The sequence below is a fragment of the Triticum urartu genome, chromosome 1 (assembly GCF_003073215.2).
Source record: "Triticum urartu cultivar G1812 chromosome 1, Tu2.1, whole genome shotgun sequence".
Taxonomy (NCBI): domain Eukaryota; kingdom Viridiplantae; phylum Streptophyta; class Magnoliopsida; order Poales; family Poaceae; genus Triticum; species Triticum urartu.
The window spans coordinates 513,621,883-513,645,545 of NC_053022.1; positions in this window are offsets into that span (position 1 = coordinate 513,621,883).

Consider the following 23,663-nt stretch of genomic DNA (forward strand, 5'->3'; position numbering starts at 1 on the left):
CGAGGATAAAGCCCTAACCACCTAGAGCCAGAGAGAATTGGGCATCACTTAAGTCTTCTTGTCTGTGTGATCTGAAGACTTATTACACTTGAGGACTGTGCATCCTCCAGCCGGTTAGGCGTCGCGTTCTGAGCATCCAAGAGACATTGTAGATTGCCGGTGAACGAAGTCTGTGAAGGTTTGGGAGTCTACCTTGAAGACTTACCGGAGTGATTGGGCGAGGTCTGTGTGACCTTAGCTCAAGGGGAATACGGTGAGGACTGGGTGTCCTGAGCTGCGTGTTTAGGACTGGGTGTCCGGGACTGTGTGTCCTAAGGTTTAAATACCTAGCCGCCCCAACCAGACGTACAGTTGTCACAGCAACTGGAACTGGTCCAACAAATCATTGTCTTCAACGAGTCACTGGTTTCATCTTCCCTTCCCTTTACTTACTGTTGCTCCTTGTGAAGTCATTGTATGTTTGCACTATCTTTTGTCTTCACTGAGTGACTGCATGCTCTGTATGGCTTCATAATATCTTCCTACCTGATCCTTACTACATTGCTGCTATTAAGTCATTGTGCTTTCACTTCATTGAACACTTGACTATGGCTTGCCTAGTGTAGTCTACCTTCCGCTGCATGGTAATAGGTTTATTTCTATCGTTTGTCTTCATAACTTCCACGTTTTGAAGACTTTCATAAAAATCGCCTATTCACCCCCCTCTAGTCGATATAACGCACTTTCATGATCCAACGGTCATATTGCGCAGAGACATGGACATGCCCATGCAGAGGGCGCCTAAACACCACCAAAGTCCCTCTGCTTCTCGAGGCGCACGACATTGGTGATGCAGGGTGCAACCGCCCGCAGAGCCCGCTCTCGGTTGACGGGAGCCAGCTCGTCAAAGACGGCTTCCAATGGCACGAATGGATTCTGGTGATGGAGCCCTGAAAGGATTCGCCCGACAACGGCGACGGCAGCCCGCAACCCCTCCTTGTCCAGCTCAGACCCCACCATCACGCGGAGACAGCTCAACTCCTCAGAGATATAGGTGAAGAAGGAGACCAGGTCAGGAAGCCGCAGCTCGTTGAAGTCGACCGGGTGGTCAAATGGGTTTAGCCCGACGGCCGGCATCATCGCGCTGGCACGACGGTAGGCATTGCGCAGCCGCAACACGTGCGTGGCAACTTGGTTCACCAAGTGGCTGAGGCGATCCTGGACCTCATCACGATCGGCCCGCTCGCGCTCCAGCCGGCTCCCCTGACGGCCTATCGTATCTCCCGCTTTCTGCAGCAACGCCGCCGACACCTCGAGCATCTTTGTGGTGGACGCCTGCCGATTTTGAAGCTCCGTGAACTCCCACACATAACGGAGGAGCATGGCACTCCTCTCCTCCTTGAGCTCACGGAGCTCCATGTCCTTGGCCCTGAGCTCCGCACCCTTGGCATGGAGCTCCTGTGTCAGGAGCCTCACCTCGGACTCCGTGATCTGCTGCGCAGCCATGGCACCAGGTAGAAGCAATGGGGAGAGGAAGCAAAGGGGGCGAAACGGCTGAAAGGCAATGCAATCTACAGGAAGGCGGAGGGAGCGGGGAATCTTTTGGTTTTAACCACGGTAAAACACCAATCGATGACTTCTCACCTCAGGGAGCGGTGGGTTTTTACAGGCGGAATCATCGTGACTAATTGCTGCCGCGCCTGCTCCCGTCAATCAAAAAATTAAAAATCCTACCGCGCCTGCTCCCGTCAATCAAACAAAAAAATCCCGCCGCACCCAAACACCAGAGCAACGCCGCGGTGGATATTTATATTTACCTGTCGGCAATTAGATAAAAAAGGGGTGAAAAAATGAATGTGGCGGCGGCCTAGCAAATCGGTCGAACTAGCCCAACTAGCTAGCCACCGTGCTTCACTGATGTACTCGGCGGGAAAGGTGGTCTTTCGTGATTTGACGACTCATTTACTTGCTTCGGCGCTACGACCGAGGAGGACCCAGAAAACACGCGGTAGGGCGTCCCACGCCAGGAAGAATATATGCGTGCACCACCCGGGAGGACCCCAAAACCGCGCGGTAGGGTGTGCCACGTCTTGGCACGGAGGAAAAATGTGCGTGTAAAAATATACTGTATCACACGTAGTACCTATGGTTTGACCTCGGGACACAGCCAGTCGGTCGAAAACACCCCACTAGCCACACAACTTCATCATGCAAACGTGGCACGGAGGATAGATGTGGTTAGCTCCGTCTCGACCAGCCACAACGTCTCTTGTTCTAGGCGATTCTTCTATTTTTGAAGCTTTTTTTAGTTGTAATAACACCACGGCAAGCTAGCGCCGCTCTTCGTGTGTGCCCGTGCAAAGGTTAGACGATGGAGAGAAGAGATATTGAGATCGCAGACCTGGGACCCACCAGTAAGTGAGACAACGGTCATGCACGTGTTGACGAGGCACTCCCTCTACTCTACTCAACGAAAGTACTATATAAATAAAATCAAGTTATGGGACAAAGCCAACAACCGTTCGTTTTTTCAGGCTATTGACTTACGCTTTGTAGTCCAGGTTGCCAGTTCGAATCTCGTCCTTCAGATTTGTTAGTTTTAGGTCCAAATTTGATTAATGACAAGTGGGACCCCGTGTGTTGTTCCGATATTTCAGTGTAGGATGGTTTTTTTGAACAAACACTTTGTGCGGTTAGACAAGTAACGACACGAGTTACACGTATTTTGCAAGTTTACGAACAAAAATGACAGCGGCATAGAATATCACATCCACCCCGGAGCTTAGATACTATGGTGATACGAGTTTTTACACCGTTGGAAGTGAGATCCAATGGCTTGGGAGTAGTCTTTGTAATATGCGCAATTTCCAAACTCTCCAAAGTTTTTTTTGCAAATAAAGCATTCATGCCTCGTGTGTGCCGCTGCATCTTCAATCCAACGGCTCCCCGGTGCTCATATTAGGTGCTCCCCGTAGCTTAATTACCCGCTACGGTGATATGAGCATCTAGGTCGTATGATCAGTGATCAGATGGCACATGTGTAGTACTTGTACTTTCTGCACATTTCCCAAACTCTATCAGCCATATATTGCAAAAACATTCAAACCTCCCATTGTGGGCCGTTAGATCTCAGTGAACTCGTATCACCATAGAATCTACGGTGCGGGAGCACCTCATACTCTCCCGTGCGAGAAAACATAAGGTGCTATCGCAGCTTGGATGCTATGGTGATACGAGCTTGGCGGTCATTTGATCTGAGATCCAATGGCATCAGAGCAGTCTTTGTGCTTGTAAGCAGTGGCCGAACTCTTTTGGGGCTTTTTTGCAAAAAACCATTCGAACCATCGAGGAGGTGTTGGGTCACAAATCCAACGCCTCCGAAGAGCTTGTATCACCAAAGCATCTAAGGTGTGGTAGCACATGATATTCTTACATACAGGAGAATATGATGTCCTCCTTCATCTTAGATGCTACGGTGATACGAGCTTCGAGGTCGTTGGATGTGGGATCAAAGGGCATCTAAGTAGTTTTTGTACAAATTGTGTGCAATTCTCAAACTCATCAAGGTTTCCTGCAGAAATATTAAGACACATCATGTGAGCTGCTATATCTCAGATCTACAAGCTCCAAGCAACTCGTATCGGCATATAGCATCTAAGGTATGGGGGCACATGATATTCTCCCGGGGAGGAGCGGTGGGGGGTGCACAACCAATCGGTGGCTGGGAGGGTGGGGACAAATATAATCTAAACAACCCTAAACAGAGCTCCACAATTTTATCTAAGATCGAGGGGTTGACCCCCGACAATCATAGCTCCGCCTAAATAGAACATTTGCATGTACTGTAGTAATAGACTTAATATTCATGTTTCAGTTTCATGTTCATTTTAAATATTGAACTGAGGACCATGGATGTCTTACATTTTACTCCCTTCGTTCCCAAATATTAGTCTTTTTAGAGGCTTCAAATGTACTAGCACATACGGATGTATATAGACATATTTTAGAGTCTAGATTGACTCATTTTGCTCCATATGTAGTCACTTGTTGAACTCTCTAAAAGACTAATATTTAGGAATAGAAGGAGTATTTTTGAATTCGTGTCATACATGCATGGTTTGGAAAAATAGATGCACTATACTTATTGGATTGTTGTTGTGTTCGTGCGCGTGTGTGTCTGTGTGTGTGTGTGTGGTCATATGCTTGATACATACAAAGTTTTCTCACCTCCATGGTGTTCATCTTTTAAATTTGAATTTGCATTGGAAAACTTACTAGGGATACCATGAAATGTGAAATCCACATTGAGATCACTATATCACAAACTCACTCTAATTCAACAACTCATCATAAATCAATTACCACGTTGAGATTAGTATTTGCAAGGAAAATACGGGTATTGTAATACACATATATTCGTTCGGCAATTTAAAAGGTTCCTTTCGTATTCTCGAATGGTAGGACCCAACGGCATACCAGCCAGACCTTGGATCGTGTTGATCTAAAAAAAGCGGGCTCGTGTCCTTCGGTGGCGTGCGTGGTACGCACATTAGGCAACCCCATTACCCCAACCAGTTGAGCCACAGCGTTTCAAGTCGAAATATCTGGCGGCCAGAATTCCAGCCCTAGGAAATTCCCCTCATGTCCCCGGTCCATAATGACTACCGATGAACAATGGAGGGATGCTTTAGTAACTAGACAACGTTACCTACCGTGCCGAGCACGGTTCAATTCCCTCGGTCGCCGCTCGTCAAGGTCACCCGTCAACTGCATTGCCTAGTACTACTACTACGACACCAGGATGAGCACGGAATTGAGCCCGTTTGTTCGTGCCTAGTACTTGAGTTAATATATCAGGCAATGCACTGGTACGGAGGGATTATCCTTTTACTCTGCATATATAACTTGTCTGAAGTCTAACTAAGCAAAATGTTTGACCAAATCCTTTCTTAAGAAATACAACAGGACAGATGTACGGCTTGAAAATTTATTGCATGATGCAGGTTATGATATTGTTTCGAATCCTGGATCTTAAATTTCTGAAAATCCAAAAGTGAGCATAAATTCTTGAAACTAAGCATGGTCACGTGATATGGCACAAATATTACTTCGTAAGTTTTTTCTTCAATTTGAGACAAGCTGCTTATGACAAGTTGCACAAATGAAGAGCCAAGGTATTTTGGAAGAAAGACCTGTCACGTTAAGGCGAACGCTTTCACTATTGAAACCGTGGGCGTTTACGTGCCGCCACGAGTCCCTGCTTCTCATCGGCAATCGGCAGGTGCCGTTCGAGCAAGCGTGTGAGTCAACAGGAGGCGTGCGAGCAGACCGCTGCGCCGGTTGTCAGGGAGGCGTGCGAGCAGACCGCTGTGCAGGCGAACCCTTTGACCAGGCTCCGCCGCCCACCGTCGTCCGAACTGCTCCCACTTTTAATGTCCCCGGCGTCGTAGTTTAAAATCAACCCCGCACTACCCGGTACTCCCTCCTTTCCGGTTTATAGGGCTTATCTCAAAATATTAGTTTTTCCATTTTATAAGGCTCAATTTTGTTGTTTCCCATCACATGTTCAGATTCCAAGGTAAATTAAATCATTGCATGCAAGTATTAAGAGAAAATTGGCCAATGCATGTAATTTATGCATGCATGCATTGCAATTAATGCATTGGTAAACATATTTTTTTTGAGAAAAACAAGAGCATTAATTGGGTGCTTTTGCAAACTACAAAAAGTATTCCACCACTCACCATCTACCTTGGTTGGTGAGATTTTTGAATTGAGCCTTATAAACCAGAAAGGAGGGAGTATCGCTACAATCCTCTCTCTTCCTCTCCGATTCTCCTGTCGTCTACCTCCAACTAGCCTGACCTAAACGTACGCCATGCCGCATCATGATGGTCTGCCCTTAGTGTTCCAGTTTCCTGAGGAAGACACCCAGCCGGAGTCTCAAGAACATAAGGCGCTTTGGGACGAGCTTGAACTGGCCTTGCGGGAAGACGCCGCGCCTGTCCCCGCTCCCGTTCCGGCTCCCGTCGCCCCGACTGCGCCAGCGCCCATCCCCGTGGCATTGATGGGCTGGGAGCCGCACATTGTCGCCGAGCTTGATCCCACGGGGTTCCATGAGGTGCCCGCTGACTTTCACGCGCCCGTGCACCTGCCAGCGCATGCGCCTGTGCGTGCACTGACGCGCAAGCCCGTGCCGATGCCCGTGCACCTGCCAGCGCCTGCGCCTGTGCATGCACTGACATGTGCGCCCGTGCCGGTGCCCGTGCACACGAATGTCTCCGCCGCTCCGTTGACAGCGCCTGTCCCCGTGCGGGTGCTAGTGCCCCCCTCAGCGGCATGGATGGCCGCCGTCGACCGCTTTCTTGCACCAACGCCAGTTGCCTCCTCCCGCCAGTGGACTCGCTCCGAAGTCCAGAACATTTTGGCCTTCCTTGAAGCTAGGCCAATGTCCAGGAGTACGCCAACAACGGCGCAAGACGCCGCCGTCGCCGTCGGTCAGTGGCCCGACGACACACAAAGCACGGCAGAGGAGCCGCTTCCCACCGCGAGACGCCCCCGCCGCCGCGTAATCTAAATTTGTGATGAAAAACGTTCGGATTGCCATGCTTAAAATCCAAACGTTTATTATTTTCGTTTATTTTATATCGATCGTCGTATAATTTAAAGTCGGAGTCAGACTGAACGAAATGTATGGTTTGATCGATTGAATGTTCTGCTAGAGCCGTATCAAATTAAATATAAAACGTCATCAAGCCACATGTATTCCTTGTCATCCAACGACCTAGATTGCTTCAATGTCGAGCACTCAACACGTTTAGCGTGCAGTTAATTTCATGCCAAAAATAGTGCTAATCACATGACAACACGCACATAATATGCACGTACACACTGACTAGTGCTGCTAGTACGTGAAACTGGTGCCGTGACTTGTGAACGCGTCCAGATATGGTCGACGGCAACATCGCCCACGAGTTCTTCCTGTTTGCCCGTGCATCTAAACGCAGAAGGGGAGGAGAGAGAGAGAGCACACATGGAACCCACCAGTAAGTGAAGATGTGTAGATATATTTTGTGCGTGGGAGGAAGCAAGGTCAACCGATCACATAGGGTCGCCGTGCGATCGAAAGAGTGAGACGGGTTGGAGAGATTGACCTAGATAGACGATGTGCGTAAGAGAGTATACAATGTGAATAGGTCGAATTGGGCTCAAACATGGTGATATATCATTTGTTGTGCTATTTTGTAGGTCATATGTTTGAATCCATCCAAAACTTTTCTCACTACCATGGTGTTCATCATATACATATGCATTTGTATTAAAAAAGTAGCGTGGATACAGCGAAATGCGAAATCCACGTTAGGATTGGAGATCGCTACGTGACACACACTCTAATTCAAATAACTAACTACGTGACACACACTCTAATTCAAATAACTAATTATGTGAGACACACTCTAATCCACGTTAGCGTGGGTACCGTTTTGATTTTTTTTCAAATAACTCCTCATTAATTAATTTATAGTACTCACTCTATTCACTTTTATAAGACCTTGAAGACATTTCAGACAATGTGCAAAACAGTACACTTTAAGTTGTTTGAAACGACTTACAAAAGTGAAAGGATGGAGTATCTCATTTCGAATGACTAATTATTGCAAGGAAAACACGGGCATGGTAATACATATAGATTCGTTTGCAAATGAAAGAAGATTCGTTTGCATTCTCAAATGTAGGCGCACCAGGCAAACCAGGGTCGTGTCATTGTGGACGCTGCTTCGGTGCCTTAAAGGCAACTGCCTTTGCGTCACTGACATGTGGGCCAGCTACCTGTTGGGCCCATATGTCATGGACACAAAGGCAGGTGCCGTCAGGCACCGAAGCATCGTCCCGTCGGGGTGGTCGCGTGTGTCGGACGGACGTGTAGCACCCAGCCACCCCCCCCCCTCCCCCCCCCAAAAAAGGACGACGACAATATAAGTTCGCGCTTCCATGTTTCGGATTGAAATATCTGGCGGCCTCAATTCCAGCCCTGCAAAATCTCTCTTCTCCACCGTCCCCTTCCGCGCCCAGATTGCTCAAATCCCTAATTCGCCGCCAACCCTCGAATCGCCCCTCGTCTCGTCTCTTTCCCCACCGTTCGCCACCTCTGTGCCGGACGACGACGACGAAGACGACGGTCGCGCTTCACCACCCCACCGGAGCTACCTCATCTACGCCCTCGTCCACCGCACCGGGTGGTCCACCGACAACGTCGGCCGCCGCAACCGACGTGCCTCACAGACACCGAGTTCCACCGCATCAGGTGCGCTTCACCGACGCCATCTCCCAGCTCACCGAGGCTACTTCACCGAGCACATCCACCCCCCGAGGCCGTTGGGGCTTCACCAACGGTCTCGTCCATCGCATCGTAGCGCTCCGCTACCACTCAAGATCTGCATCCATGCGCGGCCAGCCAACACCAGCGCATCACCCTCAACGGCTCTGAAGTGACCCGCACTCTAGCTAGGCGAGAATGCCCAAATGCCGACCCGAACTAGGTATCCACACATCACTCCCTTGTGCACTGTTCCCATGATGTTTGGATATCCTTTCACTGTTCTCTTAGCTTACACGCCTATGCAACTCTGACCTTAACTCTTATTTCTTCTAGAGATATCATCTGAAATAAGCAAATCCATATTTTAGCGAAGCATGATGACACTACGGGATCTGGTACACATCTTGCACACCCGTATAACCTTGTAAGTATCTGTCCTCCGGTACAACATCAAGGTCGATTCCTCTTATTTTATCAACCATTCGCCGTGTCAAAAATGTAGAGGGGGATGCAAGGAGCACAAGGCCTGCACATCCAAGCAAGTGGTAACATGGACTTGTACATGGAACATCCCAAGCGCAAGCAGAGCTCCAGTGAGCCTGTACAACGAGCTAGCGTAAGTCCCTGCATTTCATTTAATTCGTACTGACATTCGTGTATGATTTGTGTGCAGTGGCTGATCCACGAATTCAAGTTACCAGGGGCGAACATTTAACTTAAAAAATACGAAGGCACTTGCACTTCGGAAATCAACATAACTTGAGAAATGTGAAGCTACATGCACTTTGAAAACCAGCTAATGATCCAAAGTAGTTCAGATTATAAACACTAAATGATGCAAGCACCAAAAAACACAAAATGCAACATGGTGTACAAGGACTACAAACATGGTCTGTACCTGCTTGAATTATTCGTTCTCTGGCTGAAAATATCGAAGTGTAATTGCACGTATAACCAGTGCGCAAACTGCATATCAATATATCTATCCTGCACAAGTATGCCAATAGTTTCAAACAATAGATTAGAAAAGTATTTATTCTATGGTGTCATGATACGGGGACTTTCTGGTAGATGGCCTGGACGTTTCCTCAAGCTATGAAAATGCACTATAATTTGCTTGTCATCAATGCCTGCAAATCTGTCTCTCTCAACATAGTAGATCATCATTAGACACTAAATCCTTCAATGAGCTTGCAAAATGCTTGCATTAGATCCCTCATTAGACACTATATGTTCATCACTAGGAGCATGTAAAATGTTTGCATCAAATCCTTCATTAGCAGTCTATTCATTAGACACTTCAGGCTCAAGAACAACATGAGCTTGTATGTTTGCACCGGAAACTTGATTAGATACATCAGATTCAGTCAGTTCAGTATTGATTGGGGGAGCTATAAAATAAGTAGAAATTGGTTTCATTTTCTCATAGATTCCCTACATACAAGCAGTTTTACAACACCGTCAGGTTTAACTATTGGTCAGAAATTGAAGAGTTGAATTAGATATAATCAGGGATGTGATGTACCTGCTCGTTGCGCATGCTACTCTTGCAATTAGCGACTGTCCGTTTGCGCAAGCTCGATGCCATGCCCGTGCTGCCGCTGCTGCCTCCCACGCAGGCTACACCCAGGGTTGGATCTTCATCTTCTTGTCCTTCCGTTCGCTTGAAGCCCGGCGACCGCCCTCCAACGAGGGCGCGAGGAAGTGCTATGTCGGTCTGTCCAGCGGCGGCTAGGTTAGGAGCGAACCAGACTGGAGGCTGGAGCGAATGAATTGAGATTTTTCCTGCTGTCGATCGATATGGGAGGCGCTCGTTTGGGCCGCGAGCCTACTATAGGGCCTGCCTTGCACTTATGTTATTGGCCCATCCAAATTGAAACATTTTTCTTCATTTTTTACATTGCCTGCTCGTGCGTTGGGACGAACAAAACTAGCATGGGCTAACCTGGATGACTCAAACTAGGTGCACACTTTCCAGCCACCTGAGGTGGCCGCCCATACCAGCCCCTATGGTGGCGTCGCCCCCTTTTTCCTGTATGATTGGATAGTGAAAAATATTCCAGTGGCGCTTTTGATTTACCCACAAAATGGTTGAATTGCTTGTTTCTATGAACTGAGTTCGCCAATAATGTGAAGGATGCCAGTCTTTTCATCCTATTGTAGATTGCTTAGATCTTGATATTCCAAAAGTAATCGCATGAAATATACAGTAAAAGCCAGTGTGATGTGTTTGGCTACAACTAGTCTGACTACACGTCCTCATATAACATATCAAGGACGCACCATCTTACCAGATTAACCATTAGACTTACCCATGCAGTGTGGGAAGAAAGAAGTATTGGGACTGCGTATCCAAGCAATTGATGCCATGGACTCCTTCGTACAACCATGTAAGCGAAAAAGAAGTTGCAGTGTGCCTGTACAAAGAACTAGCGTAAGTTCAGTTACCTGCTTCTCGGAATTTTAGTTAGCCACTTATTGCAAAATTGTTCAATTACGTTGCTTGGCTTAATTTAGTTTGCTACTGATTACATAATGGCACAGCCTATTAATCATATTGTAGACTGCGCCTATCTATGTGTTTGATACTTACTGTTAAGAATTACTTGTTTGCCTTAACTTAAATATCTACTTGTTTGTTTAACTGCTTTGCTGCTGCAACAGCGGGTTACAATGATGTTAATAACTACTTTTCAGCATCCACTTGAAACTCTTTAATTCCTTGTTTGTTTAACTAGTTTGCTGTTATAACTCCCAGTTGAGATGTTTTGCTAACTTCAACTTTTCTGAATCCAATCGGAACTTTAATGACAAAATAGGTTAGCCCAAGATCAAAGAGTGAGGTCCCCATGGACGTTGCATCATCCCACAACAGTGCCACCGGCCCAATCATGCATTATGAATTGCCAACTGCTGATGCTCTAGAGGCTAAACTAGTGGTAGAAAGAGATTCTGCTTCTGCACTTAGAGATGAAGTTGACATGTTGAGGAAGCAAACAACACAATCACAAGCAGTACTCAAGACAACCATTAAATATTTGGTGGATTTCAAAACGAAGCAAGCTGAGACTGACCAGATTGTTAAGGTCCTGAAGGAAAAAAGGAAATTAAATTCCTACTTGGTAAATCATAGGTGAAATGTTCTTTCCATAGTTGAATAACCTTTGTGTTGTCTGTTCATGTAATCAATCAAACCATTTGTTTTAGAGATCATGTAATAATTGTTTTTTTGTTTGTAATTTTATTTGAGCACAAGTCTGTATTAATTGATAATACTAGGAGACATTTCATTTGGATTGCTGTGCCAGACCTACAAATATGCCAATCGGGCTGAATGTGCATTCAGCGATACTAGTATAGATGGACCATAAGTGGCACGCATCGGAAAGGGCCAAGATGCTGGCTAAAAAAAGGATGCTGTTGTAGCCAAAAAAAGTACAGCGGCCTGGCTTATGTATGCTAGTTGATATTATTGATCCATATACTCTATAAGTCTTTATATGTCTGTTAGTTCCGTACGTTCTTGGTTGATTGACTCGGTATTTGAATCTTGATACATCGCTTGTGTATATATCTAAATGGGAGTACACATTATGCTGAGTGTGACATTTGAGTTGGACATGAAGTGTTCCAAATATTCGAATTCACCTTAAACTGGATTCTAGTTTCTGAATTTGAATATTCCGCCATAGTTAGGGCAGTTAAACCAACTCTCGAGTATCGGCATTTGTAAACCATATTCATATATGACAGTGGAATACATCTTTGTCGTCCTTTTGAAGATATATAAAAACACATAGAATGATTTATAAAGATTCATATAGGAATACAAAATGGATTCGAATTTAGTTGCCAGGGTAAACGTGGATGCTTATTGTCCCAAAATTCGAAAGAAACAGCAAAATGTCCACTCCCACATCGGCTGCCCGAAGCCAAGTGTTTGGGAGATGGAAATTACTGTCTACCCATTACACGGACAATCCATCGGCCCGATTTCCACTGCTCTAAATAGGGGTAGGTTAGTAACTTCAATTAGACATGACACGACCGCCTCTGAGTCCATTCCGACACGGTGGGCTTCCAACATGGGCGGCAAAACTCATTTGATTCAAGCTCATCCGAAAGACCTCTGTTTCTCCCTCCATTCCCCATTCATACACGGTGGGCGGCAAAACAAACTCTCCTCGTCCGAAATAGATGTAGGCTAATATTTTAAATAGAGGCAGATGTGTAACTTTCATCAGACGTGACACAACCGCCCTACCTGTCAGCCCCGTTCATACACCGTGGGCGCCAACCATGGGCGGCAAAACACCCTCTCCTCGCCCGAAATAATTACCGGCAAATATTTGGGAGATGCGAGATTACCGTCCTATCCCCAACCAACGAGACGTCCAAATTTGAAACGGGGGATAAGTTCTTAACTTTCCCATATTTCAGACAGGCGCGTCCCAAAAACATGGTTCCCCGTACCTCTCCCTCCATTTTCCCATTCATACACCATCCGCGCTAGAACACCCCATTCCCACGCCAGCCTCCGTCCGCCACCCCATCCATCGCCGCTGTCCTCCACCACATCCATCGCCATCGTCCTCCACTATGCCGGAGCGCCTACCAAGACCGCGTTGTCCACTGCTAGAGATGGACGTTTCTCATCCACGGTGACGGACCAATAGCCTTGCATCGCGTCCTCTCGCTTCATCGGCGCCGTCGTCCTCTTTGCCGGGGCCGCACAACCTTATCTTCCATCGCAACAGGACTTATCCCCCGATGCACCCGTCTACCGTCGCAGATCTGCTTCAACGCCACCGACAGCCATCGCACCCCCGATGCCCACACAGCGCCGCAAGAGAGGTGGTACTTCATATCTCTTCAACTTTTTGATCTCAACAAGAAAATAGATCTTAACTTGGTTACTCTACTTTCTTTTCAGCTCTTAGAATTTAGTTCTTAGTTCAAAGCAAACAATGCATGCTAAATATCATTTCTCCGGTTTGCAACTTCAAATCTGCCATGGCACAGCCATAATAAGGTTTAATTGATCATGCTTAGGATTTAATTGATCATGTTGGTTCCGTGGTGGTTTCTTTAATAGAAATCAGAGGGGAAACCCTCTTTTGCTAAAAAATATATGCTTAGAGTTTCCCCCTTTTATGATCACTATACGATCAGAATACATGCTTCTTTTCATAATAACACTGCTCCACCCATCAAGCTAAACAAGCTTAGTTGTTCAAATACGAATCTGATATTATTAAAACAGAGTTGTTTAATTGGTCAGCTAAATGTTCCTAAATTAGTTTCGAAAATGCATGTTCGCCGCTCGGGTGTGTATCTCTATGTGTGGTCTGGTCAGCACGATTGGGGAGGTGAACTTTGCATATGCAGGGGTTTATAGGGAGACACTCTCCGAGTTGAAACCGCAATGCATTCCATAGATAATCTGACTACTTTTTATGTTTTCATGAATCTCAGATTCTGAACAGTATCATAATGATTATGAGCTTGCATGCATGGAAAGAATAAAGCAGAACAATGCCATGGCTGTCAAACTTGGCATTAAGGGACTAAAATCAAGTCTGGATGCAATGCAATGCAAACACTCTCCACCTACAGATTCATGCTCAGAATATGATCCTAACAGTGATTCTGAGCTAGAGGGAGACCTAAGTCAATGTAGCTCCCTAGTGGAGGAGTCAGAGGAAGATGCCCTATCTTATTCACCCATCAAGGTACTTGCTCTAACTTTCCAAGGTTACATTGCTCGCACATATCTTGCAACTAATGCTTTGCATTGCTTCTACTTTGTTGAACTGCCATTAGCTTAGTTTACACATCGTGTATGTGAATACGCCCTGCCTATCCATTTTCAGTACATATTCCATCTGTCATCATACCATATTTATCCATTCAAATGCTGTTCTTGTGTATCAGACGTTCAAAAGGAAGAGGGCGATTGCTGATCGTGGAGGAGCACAAGCAAAGTATTTGGAAAAGGTAATGGCACCTGATAAATCAAATAGCCCATTAGGTGTACTTGCAATATCACCTGACCCACAAAATACCCCAACTCTAGCAGACTCTAGCCCTACTACACTGGTCATTTCTGATGCCCCAACTCAGCAGACCCCAACTGCAGCAAACAGTATGATTATGCCAGTTGACATAGCACCAACTGTACGCCGCAAAACCCCCATTCCAGCAAATAGTACACCAAATCCAGTTGCCAAATCCCTTTTCGAACCATAGAGAGCCCCAATTGCAGCAAATAGGACCCCTGTTCCATTTCTTCCCAGTTTAGAAGACGAAGCTTACGTTGTTGTCAGGAACTTTGTGCGCATCTTTCCTTCATGGAAAGATTATACCGCAGACACAGAACAATTTCCAGTCTTCCTCCGCAACTTACGCGTAAGTAATGTACTAATGTTATTCATGGTCATTACTGCATATGTTTCTGCTGACAGAAGACACAAGATTTCATTCTTTTAAATAGGCGAGGCGCAAATTGGATTGTGATGACGAGCAAGGGTTGGTTGCGCTTTTCAAGCACTCGTTGATGAAGTATCGTTCCTACCTGAGGCAAGCGCACTTCGATGGTAAGCCTCTGAACGAAATTTCTGTAAAGTCTCCGGTGCTACATTTATCCGACGGTGACTGGAATAATCTTGTTACACATTGGTCCCGGCTGCAGCGTAAGGTACTGTCTATCACAATTTGAACTACATTTCTGCATTTGCCTTAATGTCTCACTTGTACGAAAACTATTAGAAGAAGAACATTCGTTCTCAAGGGACCACAGAATCTCGCAACTATACTGCACACTGCATTGCTCTTGTGAGTACCTCTTTCCCTGTATGACCATATTTACTTTCATAGCTGTTTGATTATGTAGCATCACTACACATGTTAGCCTCGTAATCATCCATTTGGTGGACATTATAAGATCCGTATGGACTCTTACATAAATTTAGAATCAATCCAATGCTTTTGAAGAGGTTTAGCTCTACAGTCCTCTTCTAAGGACTGAACGTGGTCTATCACTGTACTTACATTAACAGCTACTCCCTCCGTCCCATAATATAATAACGTTTTGTACAGTACACCAGTGTTCAAAACACTCTTGTATTATGGGAAGAGGGATTGGTTCATTTTGTAGCATTCTGCATCTTATCTCCCTCGCCCACCATTTACTAAAAAAGATCAGATCTATATTTAATCTTACCAACAAGTAGAATACACAGACAATGCCAGTGCTGAAGTGTAGCCCATTGCTCTTGTCAGTACATTTTGTCCTGTAACGCTTGTACTTCCAGGGATTGGTAGTTGATTATGTAGCATCAATCTGCATCTTATCTTCATTATCCTCTACCCCTTCCAGTATTATCATATCTATAATTACTCTCTACAAAATGTAGAGTACAGGCAATGCTTATGAAGAAGATTCTGTGCTGAAATTCTTGAGTTATCCTTCCCTTGACATGGAGAATGGCATTATAAAGCCGTTGTTAACTGTTAATGTAAGTCAGTCCTTCTAAGCCTTTATCCTCAACTGCTGTTTAATTTGCTCATACTCCCTATTGTTTATTGCTGTTTAGTTTGCTGTTTCTACCAAAATGCATGTTCGTAAGAACTGTAAGTTCTAAGTTTTACTTGTAAAACCAAATTCCTTATTCATACCATGCACATTACTTAATACTCCCTATATGTATGCTTGTTTCTGTGGATCTATAATCCAGTGTGTGGTGAAGCAGCCCACGTTTGCACCTTTTCATCTCCTGTTTTATCTTACTGATGTGGCTGATGATATGAACAACATGCCATGCACATTATCCAAAATAGATACAATGATTTTCTTTGCCCTTCATCTATGCTTGTTATGTTGACATGGTAATCCAATAGTGTGGTGAAGCTCCCCGCATTATGAACAATGCCAAATTATGCTATTGATATTTTGAACATACTCTTTATTTTCTAATTTGAAATTGGATAGAATTGACAGAACAGTTATCATCTTTGTTTATACACGTGGAAAACCTGTCATCTCTCTGCTTTGTTTCAGGGTGATATGCCTGATGGCATGCACAAGTCTGCTGAAGGCTGTGAGACAAACCCAACATATATTGCAGCAAAGAAGGCAAAACATCTTGAAGATAGCGAGACGACCCCAAAGTCTTGTCTTGATGCAGTGTTCAAGTTACTTGACACTAACAGTCAGAGAAGCTCACAGAATTCGTTGTCTGAATCAGTTCGACTTCTTCAGTCCCAAGTTCTAGCAGAAAGGCATTCTGCAACTCAACTTCGACTTGAAGTCCTATCTCTAAGAAAGATTGCGGAGAACACCAATGAGAACCTCATCGCTAAACAGCTACACCTGGAAGCTATGACCGACATGCTAGGCCGGTCTCACAGCCTTGCTCAGCAGCTTGCGCAGCAGTTCCCCCGCAAGGCTAACCTTTCTTGAACTGTCTTGGAAGTGGTCTCGGTTCAGTATTATTTTGTTACGTTGCAATGGTGCCCAGTTTTTGTAATCTGCTTCTACGTTGCGCTTTATGATCACTGGTGGCGAACTTCGACGCCCAGTGGATGTAATATACCTTAAACCCTTTATTGTATAGTGTAGGTTTATTCTAAGTTACTATGCCATAATTTCTTTATTGTATAGAGTAGCTTTGTTCTTAATTCATACTAGTTACGCAGCAGCATGAAATGAACCCCGGCCCATGATTGTGCGAATCAAATCACGGGCTTTTAACAGGCCAAAATTGTCTCGGTCCTTGTTTGGCCCAATCAGATATCGGCTGCGAGTAGGCCGGATGCAAACAGGGTCGTAGTTAGGCCCAACTATATGACTGGCTTTTAACAGGCCGAAATTAATATAGGGCCGAAATGTTAAACGGGCCCTTAACAGGCCAAAACTAATATCAGGCCGAATTACTAAGTGGGCCTTTAGCAAGTGGGCCCAAAAGCATAGTGTCCAGTTGACGGGCCGAATCTGATATGGGCCATAATTGAGCCTAAAGCCTCTTAAAGGGCCAGACCTGATCTAGGTCGTAATTTGGCCCAGAACTTGGTGGGCTTTTAACGGGCCGGATCTCATATGGGCCACTATTAGGCCCGGAGCGTGGCAGGCCATTAATGGACCGGATCAAATATGGGCCGACATTTGGCCCAAAACATGGCAGCCAGTTAATGGGCCGGCCTACTAGGGTCCTCAAAATCTTGTGGGCCTACAGCTGGGCCGGCCTACTAGGGTCCTCAAAATCTTGTGGGCCTACAGCTTGGCCGGCCCATTAATGTCAGTGAAATCTCGTGGGCCTTTAGCTGGGCCGGCCCATTATGACCCGCAAGAATCTTGTGGGCTTTACCTGGGCCGGACCATTATGGCACACCAAAATCTTGTGGGCCTTTACCTAGGCCGGACCATTATGGCCCGCAAAATCTTGTGGGCCTTTAGCTGGGCCAGCCCATTACAGTCCGCAAAATCTCGTGGGCCTCTAGCTGGGCCGGCCCATTATGGTCCGCAAAATCTTGTGGGTCTTCAGTTGGGCCGGCCCATTTGTAACACTTTTCGGGCCGCCACCAAGCATTTCGTACACAGAGCGCAATCCCTGTGACCACCGAGCTCCCTCTGTACAATATCATTCTCAGGCAATTGCGCTTACTCCATGAGGTTGCCACTAAACCCAGCTGACCCGTGTTTTCTGCCTTCTCGATGTCTCCCTATATCGCAAAGTTTTAACACCCTTTGTCAAATTATTGCAGGTCCCGGGTAGGCTGTACACGGAAGTTATCTGTGTGGATACAGCTGAGTATTACCTCGACCTACTTAACCTAGAGTTAGCTTTGCAATGTTTATAGTGATTGATGTGAGTTTAGTATAATTTGGATATGTCTAGTATTTGATTTATATGCAATTTGAGGTCAAAAATAACACTTAGTTTGCATATGTAGGTGTGGTTTACTTAGTGCCTTCTAAATCTCCGTCGTAACCACCGTCGATCGCCCGCACCGTCCCGTCGCCGGCACCACCTTGTGGTGAGCCTCTTGTTCATGAAATTTTATATAAAAATTGATGTTTGTGTGATTTGGATATATAGTTACTCGTATAATTATCTTACCCGTACGTTGTTTGTTATACATATAGTGCCATGGTTTTGATATCCGTCCCCGTCGGCCCTCGTCCTTGTTATGATTCGGATGTGGTATATTCTCTTTTAAAACTATTTGTTGCATTTCGTGTTTATGACAAATTATGCCCATCAAGTTGACATAGATATTAGGAGGTATGTGAACCAGAAATTCCAACCGACCCTATTGTCGAGAGGTTAAATTTAGTTGAACAGACGAAAGTATTTGAAAGAAATATTGAAAAAAAATGAGGGAGAAGTGGATTAGCCTTGCATTGCTGTCACTGTCTCTGGCATACAGCATCAAGCAATGACACAACGCTTGAGATTAAGAAGATCTTATCTAAAAATGATTGACTCCTATTGAGTGCTTCCATATCCATCTTGTTGGCTCATTTTTCACCCCTTATTTCATATTCTTGCCTCGCATTGTTGTTGCATTATACTCTCCATCTACGCCATTTTTGTTGATTAATTTGTACCTTACTAGTAATAACTGATCTTATCTTCTTTCGGTCTGTCTATTGGTAAGATCACGATCAGTGATGTACTGTACCATCTCTCTTCCGTTTCTTATGGGTTGTCTAACTTTTCCGCTTGCAACCAACACCGGTGCCAATTGTTCAGCCGCCAGTCAATCTCTAGAATATACAAACTCTACGTCAACCATTCTACACCTCACATGCTAAGTTCTTAGTCCCCACCTAAGTTTGACCGCTGCAGAAAGTTATGATGGACAGAAAAAAGATGCGCACCCCCATAGCCTACTCCTGCCATTGCTCCACGGCCAGTAATCTCTGATACACTCAACGAGACTGACCGCAGCGAAGAATTGACGAAATGCATCAGCATGCCCGTATCTACGCCCCTTGCCCGATCAACAACACCCAACACCCTGCCCGCCAATTGATCTGGAGGAAATAGGTCCCCTTTCTCCAGCTACCCAAGATTGTTCACCGAATTTCAGCTTCACGAACAACTTTGGCACCCACCTCCGACTTTCTCCCACATGTGCCCAAGAAATTTACTATAACTAGTGATTGGAAATTGCTTCAATGCTATACGCCCATGCACCACGTTCCCTAGGCTACGTATAAGAAAATTGTCCCTTCAGCTCATTATACGCATCCCCTATCTCGGACTATCCTTCTACCTGGTACAGTTAACCCTCCCGAGTGCGGATTTGCATATGTATCAGCCCGCCTGACCCCCCTCCTGTCCTCACTCATATTCCGAGGCAAAGCGCCTCAAAGCTCAAGTATATGGGGTTCTAGTTATAGCCCACGTAATTTTTCAATAACAAAGCACACATCAGTGCCACGAACCTAAAAAACTGGAAGGTGCTTACGCACCTCGTCATGACGAACATGCGTCAGACAGTCCGGGAATTTGAGAGTTACGCAGACTAGTTGTGTCGAACACAAGCATTCCTTCGACGCGCAACAACCAACCCTGCCTTACGCATAGGTGCACTTCCTCCGTGCCTGACAGTGAGGCTGTGTTAGCAGCCTACACAAGCCCAAGCAACCCGATTACCGACGTAGGTGATCCTAACCCGGAAACTCTTACATAGGACTGGATCCGGCGCGGTTCACAGGGGAATGACGAGCGGATCCGTGCATCAGGGCCCGCGCTCGCAGAACAACAGGCCACCCGGTGGCGGCCGAAGGCGATAGGTACAAGAGAAGGCGTCCACTACGCGCATGGGCCGCGCCCCAAAAGTTAATCACTCGGAGGGAGCGCGTGCTCCCACAGCCGCGCCACCGGGTCGGAACGGAGGCAAGGGAAGCGGAGGCGCGCAACCCCAAGACCGCGAACGCATCCCAGGGGAGAAACAAGTTGATGCCCGATTGACGTGGCGCCCCGAGCCCGGACGAGAAGACGGGCGACCGGCGGGGATGGAGCAAAAACCACCAGGCCACAATCCGCAGACGAGGAGCCACTAGCGCGACCAAGAACGAAAAAAGCGCGGGAATCGGCGGCTTCTGTACACACTTGTACCTCGGCGCCGCAGATACGAAGAAAACAGGGAAAAGAGAAGGCCATATGAATGTAAGTCAGGCTAGGGACCACGCGTCATGCGGCAGTGGCCCGCACGCGTACGAACTCGATTGCCACGTAGAACGAGGCTGGCGCAGCAGCGCGCAAAGAGCTATCCGAGAACCAAAATAGAGGTCACGTGGGCGGGCGAGCCCACGGGGCAGCATCGCGCGGCACGCGAGTAACGGCCGATGGGACCCAAGCCCGTGAGAGGGAGAAGGCGAACTGGCGCAAAACAGCCCAGCAGGAAACACCAGGGAAAGCGCCAACCGGCCGAACCAAGCAAGAAACACACAAGCAACAAGAGATGCGACGAAACACCGCGACAAAGCCGGGCGAACAAAACACAGCGACGGACCGAGGGCGAAGAGACAACACAGGGCACGCACGCCGACCGAGAAAAACCCGGCCCGCGGCAAACCAAAGAGAAAGAAGACAGGTACATGACCCAGAGAGAGAAGAACCCAAAAACAGGTGCCGCGTTGATCAAAACCAACGGAAGCAGACACCAGAACTATCAAGACGAGAACGCACTGATCTTCGGGACGGGGAAAGCCCGTGGTGCCAGCGCCCAGCACCACAGCATAGATTACCCAACAAGACAGGAGCCCCTAGCGGCGAGACATAGACGACAGGGGCGAGAAAGCACAGGTCTGAACAGGCGACAACAAAAAGATAGAACACAGCGAGACAACCAAGCACGAGCGCGAAACAGCGGGAACATCGATGAAGATGAGGAAAGGATATGGGCGCACATGAACCCATGAGCAAGCATGATACGTCTCCCAACGTATCTATAATTTTTGATTGTTCCATGCTATATTATATGTTTTGGACATTATTGGGCTTTATTATACACTTTTATATTATTTTTGGGACTAACCTATTAACCGGAGGCCCAGCCCAGAATTGCTGTTTTTTGCCTATTTTAGGTTTCGCAGAAAAAGAATATCAAACGGAGTCCAAACGGAATGAAACCTTCGGGAACGTGATTTTTGGAACGAACATGATCCAGAGGACTTGGACCCTACGTCAAGCAATCAACCAGGAAGGCACGAGGTAGGGGGCGCCTACCCCCCCAGGCGCGCCCTCCACCCTCGTGGGGCCCATGTTGCTCCACCGACGTACTCCTTCCTCCTATATATACCTACCTATACCCCCAAACTACCAGATACGGAGCCACTAATTCCACTGCCGTGTATACTATGATCCAAGTCCTCTTGGGGCCTTTGTGTATGCCGGGTTTACAACGTGCTGGTGAATCAAGCATCTAATTTACTGACAGCGACAAGTATCGACTATCTTAGGATTCGTGTCATTAAAAATTCGCTCGTATGGTCACTTCCTCCCATGAGATGGGATCTCGTGGATACAGAAAGTTACGGCGGTGGAATTAGGGTTTTGGCTCCATGTATCTGATCGTTTGGGGGGTATATATAGGAGGAAGGAGTACGTCGGTGGAGCAACAGGGGGCCCACGAGGGTGGAGGGCGCGCCTGGGGGGGGGGGGGGGGGGGTTGGCGCGCCCCCTATCTCGTGTCTTCCCTGTTGGTTGCTTGACGTAGGGTCCAAGTCTCCTGGATCTTGTTCGTTCCAAAAATCACGTTCCCGAAGGTTTCATTCCGTTTGGACTCTGTTTGATAGTCTTTTTCTGCGAAACTCTGAAATAGGCAAAAACAGTAATTCTGGGCTGGGCCTCCGGTTAATAGGTTAGTCCCAAAAATAATATAAAAGTGAATAATAAAGCCCAATAATGTCCAAAACAGAATATAATATAGCATGGAGCAATCAAAAATTATAGATACGTTGGAGACGTATCACGTAGCCATGGAAAATCTTCATCATTTAACTGGATGCTCGGGTCAATATTCACTGTGAATGGAGCAATTTCATCAAATTTTTCATAATCTTCTGACATGTCTGTCTTCTCATCCACTCCCACGATGTTTCTCTTCCCAGAAAGAACTATGTGGCGCTTTGGCTCATCGTATGATGCATTCGCTTCCTTATCTTTTCTTTTTCTCGGCTTGGTAGACATGTCCTTCACATAGAAAACCTGTGCCACATCATTAGCTAGGACGAATGGTTCGTCTGCATACGCAAGATTGTTGAGATCCACTATTGTCATTCCGTACTGCGGGTCTTCTATTACCTCGCCTCGTGTCATATTGACCCATTTGCACCGAAACAAAGGGACCTTCAAACCACGTCCATAGTCAAGTTCCCATATGTCCTCTATGTAACCATAATATGTTTCCTTTCCCGTCTTGGTTGTTGCATCAAAGCGGACACCACTGTTTTGGTTGGTGCTCTTCTTATCTTGGGCGATCATGTAAAATGTATTACCATTTATCTCATACCCTTTGAAAGTCATTATATTCGAAGATGGTAACTGGGACAGCGAGTACATGTCATCTTCAATAGAGGGGTCATGCATGGTACGTGTCTGCAACCAGCCGGTGAAACTCCTGGATTGTTCACGTGTAATCCAATCATCAGACCACTCCGGGTGTTTGCAACGTAGAAAATTCTTGTGTTTGTCCATATACGAAGCCATCAAGGCAGAATTTTGTAGAACTGTGTAGTGTGCTTCAGTGAGAGAATGTCCGTCCATACATATTATTTGATTGCCTCCTAGTGTGCCTTTTCCATCCAGTCTGCCCTTATGCCGCGATTCAGGAACACCAATCGGCTTAAGGTCAGGAATAAAGTCAATACAAAACTCAATGACCTCCTCATTTTCATGGCCCTTGGAGATGCTTCCTTCTGGCCTAGCACAGTTATGAACATATTTCTTTAAGACTCCCATGAACCTCTCAAAGGGGAACATATTGTGTAGAAATACAGGACCCAAAACGTTAATCTCTTCGCATAGGTGAACTAGGACGTGCGTCATGATGTTGAAGAAGGATGGTGGGAACACCAACTCGAAACTGACAAGACATTGCACCAAATCATTCTCTAACCTTGGTATGATTTCTGGATCGATTACCTTCTGAGAGATTGCATTGAGGAATGCACATAGCTTCACAATGGCTAATCGAACGTTATCCGGTAGAATCCCCCTCAATGCAACTGGAAGCAGTTGCGTCATAATCACGTGGCAGTCATGAGACTTTAGGTTCTGGAACTTTTTCTCTTCCATGTTTATTATTCCCTTTATATTCGACGAGAAGCCAGACGGTACCTTAATACTGA